This window comes from Nycticebus coucang, chromosome 1 (genome assembly GCF_027406575.1).
Source record: "Nycticebus coucang isolate mNycCou1 chromosome 1, mNycCou1.pri, whole genome shotgun sequence".
Classification (NCBI taxonomy): Eukaryota; Metazoa; Chordata; class Mammalia; order Primates; family Lorisidae; genus Nycticebus; species Nycticebus coucang.
The window spans coordinates 107551577-107556644 of record NC_069780.1 but is presented as its reverse complement, the minus strand read 5'-3'; the positions used below and the strand labels follow the sequence as shown (position 1 = coordinate 107556644).

Below are 5068 nucleotides of genomic sequence, written 5' to 3'. Positions count from 1 at the left end.
CATAGCAACAGCAAGACTGCAAGCAGGAAAAGCCTTATCTGTGGGCTGTTTTTGTTTTCTTGGACTTGGGCACTCTGATTGAACTGCCTTGGGAGATCTTGGGCTGGTGTGTGAAGATGACTTTGGGCATTGCCTGGAGCCCCGGTCTGAGCTGCTAAGCCAGAAAGGAGCTAAAGGGCTGTGCCTGTGGCTCAAAGGAGTAGGGCACTGGCCCCATATATACCGGAGATAGCAGGTTCAAACCCAGCCCTGGCCAAAAAAAGAAGGCAGAAAGGAGCTAATATTGTTCAGCTGTGGGCTGCCTGCACAGCTGCTATGGGAGAGCTGCCCCTGTGTGTTGCAGCATGGAGATCAGCCGGGAGACTTTGGGCGAGCTCTAGTGATTTGAGCTGCCTTAAGGCGGGGACTGAGACGCTGGGGAAGTGTGGAGATCCAAGTGTGGCAGATTAACAGCCTTGGCCCTCAGGGGCGTAATGGGAATCTGGACTTGGCACACTGGATAAGCAGGCAGCCACACCAGGAGAGATCCCAGGGATAAATGCTTTCCTTGGAAAGCTTCTGCTTTGCCAATGTTCACAGTTTGGAGTGTCTTTTAAGGGGGCTGAGGAGACTTTTGGGCTCCCAAGCCTGCGGGGTCTGAGAGATCAGCAGAGGCCTCCAGGCTCCATCTTGTACAGCTGTATCAACATTGTGACTAACATCTTATACCTGACAAGATCACCTGCTGCCCGGACAATATTCAGCAAGATACATATACTGTTTGGTTCTTTGGTTTTGGTGTTTTTTGTGTTTTGGGGGGGAGGGGGGTTTGTTTTTGTTTTTTCTTAATTTCAACATTTTTCCTTGGATTTTTCTTGTTTTTTTTTTTTTTCTTTTTGTCCCCCCCCCCACCTTTTCTTCACATTCTAGTTTAAATACAATCTTCCATTTTTACCTTCTTTAACAATTAGAATTTCATTTTTGCCAGTGTTTCTGCCCCTATCATTTGTTTTTTTTCCCCCCAATTTTACCCCATAAGGGTCCTTGCTTGTCTGTTTTGGTTTGAGTTATAGTATTTTTGGCTTTTCTCTCTACCTGGTGAAGGTGGGGTACTGTGTCTGATCTGGCTGGCAAAGAGCTGTTGAAATTTGAAATTTCCCAAATATCACCAAAGATTCCTCAAAGGAATCACCCAACCCAGCACCCCAAGAGGTTGAGGGGTCTTCAAGGTTGGGTCATAGTACCCTACTATACATCTATATTACTTCCGTTTCTTTCTTTCAGTGCCTTTCTTCTTTTTGTCAATATTTCCTTTTACTCATCCCTCTTCTTTCTCTTTTTTCTTTCTTTTTAAAATCTTTTTTCACTTCTTGCTCTTCAATGTTCTCATCCTTCTGGTCCTGTACCAAAAGAACTCATTAAAACTTCAAAGATCAAGGAGTGAAAGGATAATTAGGGTAAGGAAATAGATACAAGCAAGCACTCATGAAGAAGAATTGGCAGAAAATTCCTGGTAACATGAAATACTAGTCCAGAGTAAGCCCTTCTAGGGATCACGAGGTAGCTACAGCAGAGGACTCCTCCTATAAAGAAACATTAGAAATGACAGAAGGAGAATTTAAAAAACAGATGATGAAAAAAAAAAGAAGAAGAAGAAAATTGCTGAGAAAGTGGAAAACAATTAAAAAACAATGAAGGAAATTGCTGAGAAAATGGGAAATAAACAAAAGGAAATCCAAAAAACAGAATCAAATAAGAGATGAATGATATGAAGAATATAGAAAAGATACAGCAGAGCTGAAGGAACTGAAGCAGTCAATTAGGGAACTTAAGGATGCAAAAGAAAGTATCAACAGCAGATTAGATCATGCAGAAGAAAGAATCTCAGAGGTAGAGGATAAAGCTCTGGAGATAACTCAGATAACTCAGAGGCAGAAAAGAAGAGAGAGAAAGAAGAACATTCACTGACATAATTATGGGATTCTATGAAACATTCAAACATATGAGTTATAGGTATCCCAGAAGGGGAAGAAGAAGGCCCCAGTGGAATAGAAGCCATCCTAGAGAATATTATAAATGAAAATTTCCAAAATATCACCAAAGATTCTGACATACTCCTTTCAGAGAGATATTGGTCCCCTGGTCACCTCAATTCAAATAGAGCTTCTACAAGGCACTTTGATGAATCTATCTAAAGTCAAGGCAAAAGTAAAGATTTTGCAAGCTGCCAGGAGTAAGCACCAACTGACCTACAGGGGCAAATCCATCAGGGTGACTGCAGACTTCTCTAATGAAACTTCAAGCCAGAAGACTATGGTCATCTGTCTTTAATCTAGTTAAACAGAACAACTTCCAGTCCAAAATTCTATATCCCACTAAGCTAAGCTTTAAAATTGATGGAGAAATCAAATCTTTTATTGATATGCAAACATAGAGGAAATTTTCCACAAGACCAGCTTTACAGGAAATATTTCAACCTGTTCTGTACACTGACCATCACAATGGACCTTCAGAAACATAAACATCCAGAAATTAAAGGACAGAACCTAGTTTCCACATGATGTAAAAGACAAAACTAAGCAATGGACTTTCACAAAATAAGATGAATATAATTCTACCACCCTTATCAATTATCTCAATTAATGTCAATGGCTTGAATTCCCCACTGAAGAGGCATAGATTGGCTGATTAGACTAAAAAACACAAGCCATCTATTTGCTGTCTGCAGAAAACACACCTCATATCAAAAGACAAATTAAAACTCACAGTTAAAGTTTGGAAGTCAATTTTTCAAGCAAACAGAATTCAGAAGAAAAGAGGGGTTGCAATCTTATTTTCAGATACATGTGGATTTAAAGCAACTAAAGGTAAAAAAGACAATTATGGTCACTTCATATTGGTCAAGGGACAAATACAAGAAGACATTTCAATTCTAAATATTTATGCACCCAATTTAAATTCTCCCAGATTCTTGAAACAGACCTTGCTTATTTTGAGCAATATGATATCCTACAACACCATAACAACAGGGGACTTCCATACCCCTCTCTCAGAGCTGGACAGATCCTCTAAACAGAAATTAAACAAAGATGTTAGAGATTTATATAAGACCCTAGAACAACTGTGCTTGATAGACGTATGTAGAACACTCCATCCCAAAGATAAAGAATATACATTCTGGGCAGCGCCTGTGGCTCAGTGGGTAGGGCACCGGTCCCATATGCCGGAGGTGGCGGGTTCAAACTCAGCCCCGGCCAAATTAAAAAAAAAAAAAAAAAAGAATATACATTCTTCTCATCGTCCCATGGAACATTCTCCAAAATTGATCATATCCTAGGACACAAAACAAACCTCAACAGAATCAATAGAATTGAAATCAGATCACAAGGCACTGAAGGTGGAACTCAATTCCAACAAAAACGTTCAACCTCACACGAAAGCATGGAAGTTAAACAACCTTATGCTGAATGACAGTTGGGTGCAGGAAGAAATAAAAAAGGAAATCATTAACTTCCTTGAGTATAACAACAATGAAGACACGAGTTACCAAAAAGCTATGGGATACAGCAAAAGCAGTCCTGAGAGGAAAATTTATCTCTTTAGAAGGCTACATTAAAAAAACAGAGAGCACATCACAAGCCACCTGATGGAATTGGAAAAAGAAGAACAATCTAAGCCTAAACCCAGCAGAAGAAAAGAAATATCCAAAATTAAATCAGAGATCAATGGCTCTCTTCCTCAGCCGGCTCTCTGCAAGGAGAAGGCCATGTTCAGCTCCAGTGCCAAGATCGTGAAGCCCAATGGCGAGAAGCTGGACGAGTTCCAGTCGGGCATTTCCCAGGCTCTACTGGAGCCGGAGATAAACTCGGACCTCAAGGCTCAGCTCCAGGAGCTGAATATAACCACAGCCAAGGAAATTGAAGATGGTAGTGGTTGGAAAGCTATCATAATCTTTGTCCCCATTTCTCAACTGAACTCTTTCCCGAAAATTCAAGTCCGGTTAGTACATGAATTGGAGAAAAAGTTCAGTGGGAAACACGTTGTCTTCATTGCCCAGAGGAGAATTCTGCCTAAACCAACTCAAAAAAGCCGTACAAAAAAATAAGCAAAAGCGTCCCAGGAGCCGCACTCTGACAGCTGTGCACAATGTAATCCTTGAGGACTTGGTCTTCCCCAGTGAAATTGTGGGCAAGAGAATCCGTGTGAAATTGGACGGCAGCCGACTCATAAAGGTGCACCTGGACAAGGCCCAGCAGAACAACGTGGAGCACAAGATTGAAACTTTTTCTGGTGTCTATAAGAAGCTCACGGGCAAAGATATTAATTTTGAATTCCCAGAGTTTCAATTGTAAACAAAAATGACTAAATAAAGTATATTCACAGTTTAAAAAAATCAGAGATCAATGAAATTGAAAACAAAAGAATCATTCAGAAAATTAATGAAGCAAGGAGTTGGTTTTTGAAAAAATAAATAAAATAGACAAACCTTTGGCTAGACTAACTAGAAATAAAAAAGTAAAATCTCTAGTAACCTCAATCAGAAATGACAAAGCGGAAATAACAACTGATGCCACAGGGATATAAGAAATTATCTCTGAATACTACCAGAAACTCTATGCCCAGAAATTTGACAATGTGAAGGAAATGGATCAATATTTGGAATCATACCCTCTCCCTAGACTTAGTCAAGAAGGAATAGAGCTCCTGAACAGACCAATTTCAAGCACTGAGATCAAAGAAACAATAAAAAGTCTTCCAACAAAAAAATGCTCTGGTCCGGATGGCTTCACACCAGAATTTTATCAAACCTTCAAGGAAGAGCTTATTCCTGTACTGCAGAAATTATTCCAAAAAATTGAGGAGGAAGGAATCTTCCCCCAACACATTCTACGAAGCAAACATCACCCTGATACCAAAAGCAGGAAAAGATCCAACTAAAAAGGAGAATTTCAGACCAATTTCACTAATGAATATAGATGCAAAAATTCTCAACAAAATCTTAGCCAATAGATTACAGCTTATCATCAAAAAAGTCATACATCTGGCCAGCACCTGTGACTTAGTGGGTAGGGCACCAGCCCCATATATC

At 40.0% G+C, this 5068-nt stretch overlaps 1 pseudogene across 1 annotated transcript; it reads left to right on the top strand.

Moving 5' to 3' along the window:
• Positions 1-3745: 3745 nt before the first annotated feature.
• LOC128582301 (40S ribosomal protein S7-like) lies at positions 3746-4363 on the top strand (annotated as a pseudogene). Its single transcript, XR_008379023.1, has one exon. The product of XR_008379023.1 is annotated as a 40S ribosomal protein S7-like (transcript).
• The last annotated feature ends 705 nt before the right edge of the window (positions 4364-5068 follow it).